Source organism: Podarcis erhardii (genome assembly GCF_964252035.2).
Source record: "Podarcis erhardii genome assembly, chromosome: 17".
Classification (NCBI taxonomy): domain Eukaryota; kingdom Metazoa; phylum Chordata; class Lepidosauria; order Squamata; family Lacertidae; genus Podarcis; species Podarcis erhardii.
The window spans coordinates 978923-992897 of NC_138515.1; the positions used below are offsets into that span (position 1 = coordinate 978923).

At 47.8% G+C, this 13975-nt stretch overlaps 1 protein-coding gene and 1 long non-coding RNA gene across 8 annotated transcripts in view; one reads left to right on the top strand and one right to left on the bottom strand.

Annotated features, from left to right (window-relative positions):
- LOC309332027 overlaps positions 1-464 on the bottom strand; it is a 120766-nt gene extending 120302 nt beyond the window's left edge. For 3 of the 4 annotated variants that reach the window (XR_014152038.1, XR_014152039.1, XR_014152040.1), the window contains exon 1: positions 32-324. This is a non-coding gene — a long non-coding RNA (uncharacterized lncRNA). The other variant, XR_014152041.1, reaches the window with a different exon arrangement.
- A 28-nt stretch (positions 465-492) lies between these two features.
- Positions 493-13975, top strand: part of CDK16 (cyclin dependent kinase 16) — a 67914-nt gene continuing 54431 nt past the window's right edge. For all 4 annotated transcript variants that reach the window (XM_081844632.1, XM_081844633.1, XM_081844631.1 and 1 more), the window contains exon 1: positions 493-648. The gene's annotated coding sequence lies outside the window, so the exon portion shown is untranslated. The remainder of the gene's footprint in view (positions 649-13975) is intronic.

The following is a 13975-nucleotide window of genomic DNA, read 5'->3' on the forward strand; positions in this document are numbered from 1 at the left end:
GTCAGGGGCGGGGGGGGGGCGCGGACTGTACCTTTGCAAGCGGCGAGGCGCCTGGAATACTACAACTTTAAATTCGCCCCTGAGCGCCTCTTCAGGCCTGAAGAGATTCCAGTTAACTCCAGTCTCGGGAGCCTAGGAATAATCAGAACTCGGTGAAATGTGGGGGAGACAGAGCGAGTTCTTGTCGGGGGGGGGGGAGTTCCCCCCTCGCACATGTCAGAAATGGTCAGGCTGGGATTCTACCACATCAAATACAGAGGGGGGACGCTCTTCACGGCTCTCTCCCAGACAAATAAATCTCCGTTTTCCCGGGGACGGGTGTCTTCTTTCTCCCACCTTCTTTGGTCGTGAATTCTGGGGAGGCGCTGGCGAGGACGCAGCTGCTCGCCGCCTTCGGCCGGGAAATGGTACGCCCCGAGGGGCGGCGCGAGCGAAGCCCTGCCCGGGGTTGGCGCGGGCCAGTCGCAGGGCGGGAGGCGGCCGGGCCGGGGGTGGTTCTGCGCAGCTGGGAGGGCGGAGCCGCGCGGTCCCGGGCTCGGGGCGGGGGGCGGCCATGGGCGGCTGAGGGGGCCCAGTCCAGAAGCGGCCCGGGCCGGCGGCCATGGCCGAGGACTACTGGGACTCGCCACCGCAGTAGCCGCCGCCAAGGTAAGAAACGCGGGTCGGACGGGGGGGGGGCACCAGCGTGACCTTTGACCCCTTGTTAGGCATCTGTCTCCCGAGGGACCAGCTCTGCTGCCTTGGGATAGGAGCGCTCGCTTTCGAGCCATTCGGCCCTTTCTGCTCTCACCTCTCGTGTCATTTTCCTCTGGCCTTAGTTCCGCCCCGCACCCCCAATAGATCTGTCCGGCTTCTTTAATCCCTGATGCCGATCTCTGCCATCAGACTGAAGGAGGCTTCACATTGATCTCCTTGAATTCTCTCCTTACACCCCCCAGCGAGCACTGCGCCCAGTAATTCTTAGCCCCTCCTCAGTAGGGTTGGGGCAGATCCTTTCCCCGTCGGACTTCAGGGAGATGCGTGAATTAGGGGCGCCTTCTTAATCTTCCCCCAGAGATCCATACCCTTCAGCTGGGAGGTTCGCCCCTTCTGCCACTGGGCTAAACTCCTTGCTGCTTAAATCAGGGGGTGGAGGTGGATTGTTCTGAAGTTCTGAGCATCTGCACCTTCCTTCCCCGTTGGTGTTGCAGTCTTTTCCTCTACTGAGTCCTACCACTCCCCGTTGACTGCCGTGCCCTGGAGGCTCCCCCCCCCTCTGCTCTTCCTTCTGGCCCAAGGCTTTTGCCTGGCTCTGACCTCGCAAGGACCTTTGGGGGCACTCTGAGGAGGCGCTTCTCGTTGGCCTCATGGCTCATGATTCAGAGACAAGTGGTTTCTTTCTGTTTGGACTTGCTGGGTGATCTTTGCTTTCACGTTGACTCTTGTCACTAGATTCCCTTGGCTTGCAATTGCTTCCCTCACTCTGACTGTGGACCTGGAAATGTAAGGAGGCGTATCTCTTGTAGGATTTGTTGCTTCTCTGCTACTTGGCTTGAGCCATTTCTTTGTGCAAGTGACCAAGTTTTCCTCTTCTCCTTCCCACACCCCCTCACGTCCAAATTGGAGTGCAGGTGGTGTTCCCCTCCTGGCCTTTAAGAGGTGGATGGGGGATGCTCCCGGATTCAGCATGTTCTCGGGGCACCACGGCTGGGAAATGGGGTGCAGAAGAGAGACTGCAGGAGGAGAAACCACAGGGAGTCTCCGTAGGGGATTCTTAGCTCTCTGTTCAGGAATTCCAGCTGCTCCTGGTGGGAGGAAGTTCCTTTGCTCACCTTCTACTTGAAGACCGACCTCTTCGTGAGCCTGATGATGTCATGGGGGGCGCTTCCATCTCCTCCCCACTTCACGCTACGCTGCGTCTGTGTGCGACTAATGATGCACTGGTAGGCAAATGGGTCCTGTGATGATGCTGATCAGGCTTATCTGGGAAGGGATTGGCTTTTGGGGCAGCTGCTGGCAGTATTAGCCCTGGAGATGTTTGGTGCAGAGGCCCCTGGGAGGGGGGCTGGTTTTCTCGTTTTCCCCCCTTTCCGTTTGCCTCCATGCTTGTAACCAGGAGTTCCCCAGAAGGCTGCCATTCCCTTCCTGACCCTCTGCTGTGCTCGGCTGGAGCTGACAGCTTAGCAGCTACTGTGCTTGGTGGCTTGTCCGGATTTGCTTGCCAACCTTTTGCCTGCTCTCTTGTGAGGAAGGTGTGTGTCAGGCATACTTATTGGGAACACCCACCTTCCCCCAAACACATGGGTGCTTGCATCCATGCTAAGGTGCTCCTTTCTACTGCTCCTTTTTTATTTCCCTGCCAACTTGGGCCTGGTGACCAGCTTTTGGCACTCCGTGGAGTTGGCACCGGTGCCAGGTCTCGCGCAGGGTTCTGCAGTGAGAGCTGCAATGACAACATCTTAGCTGCTGAGTGGGTTTGGAGAAGGAAGAAAAGCAGAGTGGCTGCAACTGGTGAAAGGATGCTTGTTTTTCTCCCTCCGAGTTTTTACATTTTTTGGATGTCTTCTTAGATCCTAACCCACTGGAAAAAAGATTCTCCATTCTTTAGATGGCTCTTATCTGGTCTTTCAGGTATAGTTGCTGTTTCACTTGGTTTGCCTCACTGCTGAACCCACTGAAAATAGAATCAGAATGGGTCTAAAAAGCCATTTAGTCCCTCTCCTTGCCCCCAGTCAGGAGAAACCTACTTCCAACCCCAACTGAACCCATACAAGCCAGATCACAATACAGCACAGGCAGAGATCAGGTGAAGTGCCCAAAATGTGCCCCCAAAAGCAGAGAGGCAAGGCAACTTGTATATTTCAGAGGAAGAGACAAACAAGAAAGCCACAGAGAAAAGAAATTGTTACTTCTGTAGGTCTGTACACCAGAGTATTTTATTATTCTCTTCTGATTTGTTCATAAGATGAGTCTTCTCCAATGTGAATATTTGTTGCCCTCCAGATATTTTGGATTTCAACTCCCATCTGCCTTTGCCAGCAAGGACAATGGTCTGGGCTCTGCTGAATGCAAGGCAACTTGGTGAACTTCACAGTTGAGTGTGGGTTTTGTCCTGGCTCTTGCATTCCCATATCCAATATTTAATATCCTGGCTCATCATGTTATGCTATTTCTATAGCTCTAAAATTATTATTATTATTATTATTATTATTATTATTATTATTATTATTATTAGCATTATATACTGCCCTACACCCGGGGGGGGGGGTCTCAGTGTGTGATGATGTTTCTCATTCACCTCTGCAGTGATCTTTTGAGAATTTCCCCACTGTGTGGATGGTGAATAAATAAGTTTCTTTCCCAAGGCTACCTAGTGAGTGGATTTTGAACTTTTAAACTTGTATTGCCTATCAGATTGTACTCTGTGTTAACAAACCTGGAGTAATCTTTCCACCCCCTGGCCTGGTAGCACGCCCTCAGTTGCTAACCTAGATTAGAACCCCTGCCATTCATAAGAATTAGAACCCCCTTGCTATTCTTTAACTGCATTGTGAGTGTCATGTGGTGGTCACGGTCACTAAACTGCAGTCCTGTACACATTTACTTGGGAGCATGTCCTACTGAAGTTAATGTTGCTTACATCTGAGTAGATGTGTATAGGATTGCACTGTAAGGCTGCAGTTCTTGTGTGCACATACTTGACAGTAAGCAGTATTAAACTAATTGGGACTTGCATCTGAGTAAACTTGCTTAGGATTGTGCTGTAGTCTGTACAGTTGTGAAGCACATTCTGGACTGTTTTGGCTCTTGATCTTCCTGGCTTCCCTTTCTGTGTCCAGGAAGGGGCCCTGGGTATCCCACAAGCTCACACAAACACTAAGCTTAGGATCCTGGTAGTTTCAGCTTTCATTAGTCTGCCCCCATTTTGGGTCCCACTGTCTGAAAAAAAAAAAGGCTTGAACAATGTAATAATAAATAAAATCTCCAAATAGGGAAGATGGGCCTGGGAAGGAGGAGTTTCAGTGCCCTTATGTAGCTTCTTGACCCACCCCCTGGCTAGGGGAATAAATTATGTTAAATTAGCAACTATAGGCAAAGTGGCTTAATTTCCATACCATATGCTGGTTTTTCTTGGCACAGAATTGTGATGAATAATCTTACCTTTCTTTTGAGCCCAAACAGTCCTGATTTTAAGAAAATCTTTGTTGCATATACTGACTTTTGTTTCCCCATGACTGCTCTTGGCTGCTTCAAGGCCACATGATCCTTTTGCCATTCAGTGTTTATTTTGGAGTAACAGTGGATTTGGGGCCCTACATGGCACAAAATGAATATGGTCCCAGCTTGGACACCATCTGATGCATTATTGAGAGCAGGGGCTCCCTATATTCTCTGGACATAGGTAGTCAGATGCTGCAGTATGCTTGACATCACTTCCCAGGCACAGGGGTGACATTATTAGTTTATTTTTATTTATTTGGTTTCTGACCCACCCTTCACTATTTGATCCCAGGGTGGGTTGCAGTAACTTAAAAACAATATTCAAAAGAGTTTAAAACAAATAATAATCATAGGAGGGTGAGTCCTGAAAATCTATATCACACATGTCCAAGAACAGGGTAAAGAGGCGCTTCTTCAGCATAGGATGCAAACTATACAGTGAAGGCACCCAGTGGACCTCTGTGGGGAGGGAATGCCACACCTTAGGGGCTGCCACAGAGAAAGGGTGGTAGAACTGCCAGCTCTGCTGAGCTTGACACCCAGGAAGGTTTGTCAGGAAGGAGGGAGCCTTTCAGGTATGTCCTTGATTTTTGACTGGGGATGGAGGAAGAGAAACTGTGGAATGAATATGCATCTTGCATGATCCCTTCAAGAAACTTATCCTGTCCTCTGTTGCCATCCCAGAATGAGCATGAGCTGGCAATGTAATAGTGAAATAAATATAATACAGGTGGGGACTCTTGCTTTTTGTTGGAAGTGGAGCTGTTAACAGACTTAAAAAGCAAGACCAAGGATTAAAATTGGGTCTCCGGAGACCAGATCTGGCTTGTGTGCATGAGTAGTTTGCGTTCTCTGATCTGTCCTTTGACCCGAAAGCAGATAGGAGGAGAAGACTCAATAAATTTTATCTTGGTGCAGCTTCCACCTTACTTTGTCCATGTGCTCGGGGTGCATTAAAACTGTTAAATCACACATGCTTGATATGAGCAATGCCCTGTTGTTTTTAAAGATGCTATTGCTTTATGCCGACTACTAAACATCTGCTGAGAGAAGAGCTCTGCACTTCTTGCAGAAAGTAGACAGGTTGGGCTTCAGTCACATCAAAAGGCAGGTATCCAGTTGAAGAGCCGTCACCAAGATCACTTGTCTGTATGCCACTGCTGGTCACACAGTACAGAGTTCACCCCAAAAGGCTCTCTTTCCTGACTCGTTGTCTCTGCTGCTGTGGCTCTTGGGAAAATGAATCATAGAATCCTAGAATCCTAGAGTTGGAAGAGACCACAAGGGCCATCGAGTCCAACCCCCTGCCAAGCAGGGGGGAAACCGAGGCAGCTGGTGAGCGGACCTCCAGTCCAAGGGCAGGGATATCCAGATCCACTGGTTCTTCAGGGTTACTGGTAAGGTGCAGATCTGCTGGTAGTTCCTGTTCCTCTTGCTCTCCTCTGAGGGGATCTCAGGTTGGAAGTCTGAGCAGGGTTGAATGCCTCTTAACAGCTTAACAACAACAACAACAACAACAACAACAACACCCCACTGCAAAAAAGGGCACATAGACATTCCATTGGGGCGACCATAACCCATGTCCAAGGTGCCTTTTGGAAATTAGCTTATATTTCTGTGTTTCTAACACTGCTCCTTGCATAAAATGAATGACATCTTACAGCAGGGGTCAGCAAACCATTTCAGCAGGGGACGGTCCACTGTCCCTCAGACCTTGTGGGGGCCGGATTATTTTTTGGCGGGAGGGGGAATGGATGAATTCCTGTGCCCCACAAATAACCCAGAGATGCATTTTAAATAAAAGCACACATTCTACTCATTTAAAAACATGCTGATACCCGGACCGTCTGTGGGCCGGATTTAGAAGGCGTCTGGGCCGCATCCGGCCCCCGGGCCTTAGTGTTCCTACCCGTGTCCTACAGTCATGGGGACCTGGTGGCCTTCCAGGTATTGCTGGAGTGGACTGTAACTCCCATCATTGCCCATTGCCCACTCTGCTTGGGGCCGATGGGAATCCATCAACATTTGAAAGGCCACATGTTCCCCCCCCCCCCCCCATCTTAATTGATAATACATCAGTGAAAATGCTGGCCATTGTCTTGTATAGGATCTAGGAATAAAGACTCAAGATACAGCGATAGAGCGGTCTATTTTTTGTCAGAGTGAAATAGAGTCCTTGGGGCAAGTGATTGCTCCATCCGTACTGAACATGAGCGGACATCTCATGTTACCAAATGCACCAGGGCTACCTAAAAACCAAAGTTTATCTCCTGAGACTCTTCCAGTGCCATGCTGCAAGTTCTGACAGTGATGTTACTACTTAGATTGTTATTTACCCTTACAGATAGGTAGCCGTGTTGGTCTGCCATAGTCAAAACAAAACAAATTCCTTCCAGTAGCACCTTAAAGACCAACTAAGTCAGTTCTTGGTATGAGCTTTCGTGTGCATGCACACTTCTTCAGATACACAGTGTGTATCTGAAGAAGTGTGCATGCACACGAAAGCTCATACCAAGAACTGACTTAGTTGGTCTTTAAGGTGCTACTGGAAGGAATTTGTTTTGTTATTTACCCTGGCTGAGTTATTCAGAAGCTTTCTAGATTTAGAGATGGGTGACCAATTGCTCAAACTACCAGATATTTCAACAGTGCTGATTCATTTCATGGTTGTTTCTTTAAACAAAAGTCTTGACAACTGGAAGGCGTGCTTAGAGCCATCTGAGTCTCGACAAGGATAGCCCAATAGCCCCACATTGCCAAAGCAGCCAAGAGAACCAAAATAAAAAAGGAGAGCTATTTCACAGGCCAGTTCTTTGTGCCATGTCTCTTCATGGGCTTGGGATGCAGATGTATTGAAGCTTAACTAAGACCTGTGCAGCCCAGGCAGCTGACCCCAAGGATGAGTGGGCTACCCATGGTGGAGCCTTTCTAATTCAAGTCCTGATTGAGTCATCTGCTGAGCCTTGATAGGAGAATATCCTAACAGATGCCTTCCTCCTGGCTTCAGCTGCATAAAAGCCTCCATCCCCATGAAGTTCTATCCTGTCCCTCTGTTAGGGCTGAGGGACCCTGAGATGCCTTAATATGCTGTCTTGCCTCCATCTTGCCCAGGTATGAGAAGACCCTTCCCCAGAGTTGACTGGGGATCTGGTGCTGAGCTGTAGGCACACATGCTCCAACCACAGGCTCCACAGGATGAGACGTGCATTCAGCAGTGAGGGCTAAGAGGGTTGGGGTGTCTTTAAAGTTTAGCACTGTTGAAGAGGCAAGCTCCTGCTCTAAAACGGAATGTGAAAAGTGGATTGCTTCTTCAGCATCAGAGGGCAACATCAAAGGAACCTCTGACTCTTAATCCTTTCCCTCTCTCTGTGGGCTGGAGGGCAGGAAGGGGTGGGAGTGATCCAGAAATCACTGCCAATCTCCAGACCACAAGCTGGTCTCTGGAGCCCAATCTCACTACCAGTATTTAGAGGTGCTTATCTCAAGCTGAGACAGCAGCTGCTGCCTGCAAGAGCCAAGCATTCCAGGATGTACATGGGGTGCTTTGTACATCGCTCTTCCGTAAGCAAATCAGTCACAAGTGCTGGGTTCTGGCTGTCATCTTGCTATTTGGGTACAGCAGAGGCTAATGGATACTTTAGTTTTCTTTCTGAAGCTTCCCTTTTGGGGCCTGGGAAAAGGACCACTTGGAGATCCTGGGTTCAGTCTCTGGCATCTCCAGGTGGGGCTGGGAGAGACCTCTGCCTGAAATCCTGGAGAGGAGCTGCCAGTCCGTGTAGAAAGAACGGAGCTGGATAGACCAGTGGTCTGGCTCAGTAGAAGCTGAGTTCTTCCTACGCTTGTAAGTGGAACAACGTCTTCCCTCTATGGCATCGTGAGCCCTACCTTCCAGAGAGAATCTAGCAATTGTGCATATGATCCCTTGATCCAGGGTGAGGCGAATGAGGGGTGGCAATCTTTGACTCACTCCCTGAATCACCATCTGGTCAGTAACATGGGTTCACCCAGTGCAGGCATATGGGGAAGCAGAAAGAAAGCGGAAGCCTCAGCTGGTGACAAGAGGCCACCACTGCTAGAAAAATACTGGTTGGGAGTGAAAATCCCACCAACTTTTCACTCCCCCCACCCCATAAAAATACTGATGGTGGCTGGATATTCCTTCTATGTGCCCTGCCCTGGGGAATGCTAGGATACGTCAGGGGCTGCCTGCTCCATCACTGAGGCCTTACGGTTAGTGGCCCCCATGGCTTGGACGAATGACTCAGATGCACAAGGAGCCATGCATGCAGTATTCTGCACCCAGTTTTGTGGGGCTCCCTCTACTGGAGGTCACACAAGCCCCCTCCCTGTTGAACGAATACTTTTTTTTTATTGCAGTAGGCTTTCTCATTGAATTCTGATTTTGTAGCTTTACCTCCTTTTCCATCTTACTGTATTGCATTTCCTGTACGCTGCTTAGAGGCAATTGGGATTAAGTGGCACACAGATTGTAGGAATTAATAAACAAGAAACCCAAGTTCAAATCTAGGCTCCTCCATTTACAGTCTGGATGCTGCCTCTCGGTCTGGCTTCTACTTTTTAAAAATGTTTTTATTATTTTCTAAATAAACATGAAAGGCAAAACATGCAGTTTGGAGAGTAGTTTGTTTCATAAAAGCTCACCCTCACTACTTCAACAAAATATATGGCCACAGGTTTGAAGGAGACATATGAATTCTGGGAGACCCCTGGTAGTCATGGTCCTACTTTTTTTTGTAAATTGGGAAATACAATGCAAAACCTTGCTGGTTTTTTTGTGTGAGGATGAAATAAATACCATGCTTTTCACACTAAAGAATACTGTAGAAGTTGTCAGTAACCCACAATCTTGAATTAATTGGTATTTTGTATGGTGAATGAAAAGCTCTCTTTGTGTGTGTGTGTGTGTGTGTGTGTGTGTGTGTGAGAGAGAGAGAGAGAGAGAGAGAGAGAGAGAGAGAGAGAGAGAGATAAAGAGGTGTGTGTGCGCATATTATGATAGATGGAGACAGCCAGACAGCCAGGTTTATTTTTTCCCCAGGAATACAACTTTAGCTTTAAGTCAACACTCCCCTCATAGGAGAAAAACCAGCCCTGTTTTGTGTGTGTGTGTGCTGGTGAATCTGCCTTGAGGAGGGGCGCTTCTCACCCCTGTGAGCAGTAGTGGAGCGTCATGCTCTGGCACGGGGGGGGGGGGGGGAGAGCAGGCAGGGCTGGCGTCCCAGGGGCGTGGCACACCGCCTATGGGGGCGTGGTGCCCAGTGCGGGTGGGGGCACAGCCCTGATGGCACCCCACCAGGATTGCGCTGCCGGGGGCTCCCCCCGCATTCCTCTTCCTCCGCCAGTGCCTGTGAGATCTCTGTATCTGCACCCCCCCCCCAATGTTTAGTCTCCAAGTGCTGTCTTTTCATTTTTCTTATACAAGGAAGTGCAAGTCTTTCACTTAAGTGGAGGGGGGTTGTATGTTCTCTTGGGGGTGGAGGCTAAACTGTCCCCTGGTGCCCTTAGTATCTGGAGTGAGAAGAATGCTTGCCCCCCCCCCCCCCCCGCAACTGTGCCTTCACCTTACAACTGCTTGCTTTATCCCATAGAAAAGGAAGCTGTGAAGAACTGAGTGAGCCCCAATTTGTGCAACTTTTCCATGGGTTCTAGGTTTTTTTTGCTCAAGCTAGATTGCAAAAGAGTATTTGGGAGAAGAGGATGGGTCATCAGGAGCTAGTTTTGAATAATAAATATTGAATATAAAAAGTGCCGCTAGATGACTTTGTTCCCTTCTTTTGCATATTTTCAGACGTAAAAGAGAAATTCCTAGGCATCCGTATCTCATTTCCAGGATGTTCCTGGATTATTAGGTGCCTGAAATTTTTCCAGTTCTACCAGAATGTTGAGCCATTTCTCTTAGGCTGTGCAGATCACCAGAAGGGCTGTTTCTGTGGGTTGGCATCTTCTGCCATCTGTCAAGCCCTGAACACAGCGGCACCTCCGTTTGCTGCTCCCTCTGGTTGGAAGAGGCTGCACTGTTAGTGCCAACAGCCAGGGGCAGGCGGGGACTGCTCCACAAGCCAGGATGTCCCTCGTATCCCTTTGCTTGGATGCTAACTGAACCATTTTGGAAACCCAACTTGGCTGAAAGGTGGAATAGACATGTGTTAAAATAATAATCATTGTAGGGGAGTTGCGGAAAGCTCAGTGTTGTATCACATGCTTCACATTCAGAAGGTTCTCTGTTCTGTCCTAAAAGAGCACCTTCCTCAATCTTGGTCCTCTTGGACCCCACAACTGGCAGGCGAGGCCTTGTTGTTGGTGCTACCACTAGCAGTTGCCGGGGCGGTGATGACCTGTGACAGGGCCTTCCTGGTGGTGACTCCATTTGTGGAATGCCCTCTCTGGTGAGGTGTCTGTCTCTTTCATTACTGACCTTCAAGAGAATTTTTTTTAACATTCCTGTTTACCTAGGTTTTTGATGCCTGAAAGAGGCTGTTCCTGGCAATCCTGAGATAACTATTTTAGAGTTTTAAAAATGATTTTATTATTGATATGTTTGCTTCCCTGGGCTCCTTCAGGAGGAAGAATGGGATGTGAATGGAATAAATAATAATAAACCCTGGTATCTCATGGCAGGATTGGGAGAAAACCCCCCGGCTGAAACCCTGGAGAGCTGCAGCCAATCAGAATAGATAATACTGCACCATATGGACTGATGCAGCAGTGCTATTTTTCTAGAAAAAGAGGTTCTGGAGCCCGCCATGAGGTCCTCCCTCGTTCTCCTAGAAGGGCCATGGTGCCCACCTGACAGGTGCTAGGCCTGAGCTTCGGTAAGCTCCAGCTGAAAAAAAGCCCTGTGGCATAGTATTGGGCAGCTGCATATGTGTATCTGCCCCAATGTTTTCAGTTCTGTGGACCATCCAAAAAGCACATTTCCCAAGCAGATTAAAATCAGTGTTGCCTAGAAACCCGAACTCTTTTTTGCTGAGCCTGTACATGGTCCCAGGTTAAATCTCAAAGGGTCCTTGGTGCTCCCTAAAATGAGAGGGAAGTCATGCCTAGTGATGTGAGGTGAGAAAATTCTCCGGAGAATATTCTCCACAAACTGTAAATTCTAATGTAAGAACCAGTTTTATAACCCACATTAAAAAAATCTAGTAAATAATAAGTCAAACTGTGATATTGCCAGTGTAAGTAATGAATCATGATTTTTTTTGATCCAGTTACATTAGTGGACATTGTGTCATTCACCATTGGCAGTTCTGAAATGTGAGCTACAGAAAACATTTTTTTTTAGTTTTAAAAATGCTATTCATTTAATTTGATGAACATATGAATTTGTATGTATTTCAATTATATGTAATCTATTCAATTATATGTTTCTATTTTGGTGTGCCCTTATTCTTACCAATTCTGTACCCTTTGGCCATACAGTGTGATTCCCCCCCCCCCCCCAGAAAGTAGGTTTAATGCTTTATACACTTAAAGTACCTATTATGCGAAAGAGCATTTGAGGTGCCCTTGATTTAAACAGTTGATATTTCCATATTTTTATTTACTGCCAGTAACTGGTTTGTGCAGTGCCATTCAATGGTACAAGGTGCCATTTACCAGAGATTGACATACTGAAATATATTATCATATAATGATAATATATTTAATGTTAATGGCTTCTTTTTTATATGTATGCATATGGTTTTGTTTATCAAGCTGTGTTTTAGTCACCAAAACAGTTATTAAGTGTTAGAGCTATTAGAAGCACAAGATAGCGTATTACTGAATTTACTTGTATCAAACCTTAACATGCCAGTTGTATTTTTTTACTTGTCCTATAACATGTACATGTTCTGTTGGAAGAATAAAATATGATTTAACTTTAGAGTTTCCTTTTACCAAACCTTAACATGATAATCACCGGTGCCATCGCCTTAGAATGGTTTAACTTTAACTATAAAATAATAATAATAATAATAATAATAATAATAATAATAATATATTATGTAAATAAATTATTATGTATACCCCACGCATTATGTATACCCCACCCATAATTTATTATGTAAATAAATTTATTATGTATACCCCACCCAATGTATACCCCACATTAAAAGCTTCCCTAAAGAGGGCTGCCTTCAGATGGGAGGGTGTTCCACATGGCAGATGCCACTACCAAGAAGGCCCTCTGAGGGAACTGCCAGAAGGCCCTCGGCGCTGGACCTCAGCGTCCAGGCAGAACGATGGGGGTGGAGACGCTCCTTCAGGTATACTGGGCCGAGGCCATTTAGGGCTTTAAAGGTCAGCACCAACACTTTGAATTGTGCTCGGAAATGTACTGGGAGCCAATGTAGTGTTATGTGGACTGGTGTTATGTGGTCTCGGCGGCCGCCCCCAGTCACCAGTCTAGCTGTAGCATTCTGGATTAGTTATAGTTTCCGGGTCACCTTCAAAGGTAGCCCCGTGTAAAGCACATTGCAGTAGTCCAAGCGGGAGATAACCAGAGCATTCACCATTCTGGCGAGACAGTCTGCAGGCAGGTAGGGTCTCAGCCTGCGTACCAGGTGGAGCTGGTAGACAGCCACCCTGGACACAGAATTGACTTGCGCCTCCATGGACAGCTGTGAGTCCAAAATGACTCCCAGGCTGCGCACCTGGTCCTTCAGGGGCACAGTTACCCCATTCAGGAGCACGGAATTCTCCACACCTGCCCACCTCCTGTCCCCCAAAATCAGTACTTCTGTTTTGTCAGGATACAACCTCAATCTGTTAGCTGCCATCCATCCTCCAACTGCCTCCAGACACTCACACAGGACCTTCACCGCCTTCACTGGTTCCGATCTGAAAGAGAGCTAGGAGCTGGGTATCATCTGTATATTGATGAACACCCAACCCAGACCCCCTGATGATCTCTCCCAGCGGCTGCATGTAGATGTTAAAAAGCATAGGGGAGATCATAGAATCATAGAATCATAGAATCATAGAGTTGGAAGAGACCACAAGGGCCATCGAGTCCAACCCCCTGCCAAGCAGGAAACACCATCAGAGCACTCTTGACATATGGTTGTCAAGCCTCTGCTTAAAGACCTCCAAAGAAGGAGACTCCACCACACTCCTTGGCAGCAAATTCCACTGTCAAACAGCTCTTACTGTCAGGAAGTTCTTCCTAATGTTTAGGTGGAATCTTCTTTCTTGTAGTTTGGATCCATTGCTCCGTGTCCGCTTCTCTGGAGCAGCAGAAAACAACCTTTCTCCCTCCTCTATGTGACATCCTTTTATATATTTGAACATGGCTATCATATCACCCCTTAACCTCCTCTTCTCCAGGCTAAACATGCCCAGCTCCCTTAGCCGTTCCTCATAAGGCATCGTTTCCAGGCCTTTGACCATTTTGGTTGCCCTCCTCTGGACACAGAACCCTGAGGCACCCCACAAGTGAGAGCCCAGGGGTCTGAACACTCATCCCCTAACACCACTTTCTGAACGCAGCCCAAGAGTTAGGAGCAGAACCACTGTATGACAGTGCCCCCAGCTCCCAGTCTCTCTAGACGGTCCAGAAGGATGTTATGGTCGATGTCAAAAGCCGCTGAGAGATCCAGCAGAACTAGGAAACAGCGTTCACCTTTGTCCCTAGCCCGCCTCCGGAGATCATCGACCAGCGCGACCAAGGCAGTTGCAGTCCCATGATGAGGCCTGAATCCCGATTGGAAGGGATCCAAGTGGCTTCTTCCAGGAGTACCTGGAGTTGTTCAGCAACCACTAGCTCAGTCACCTTGCC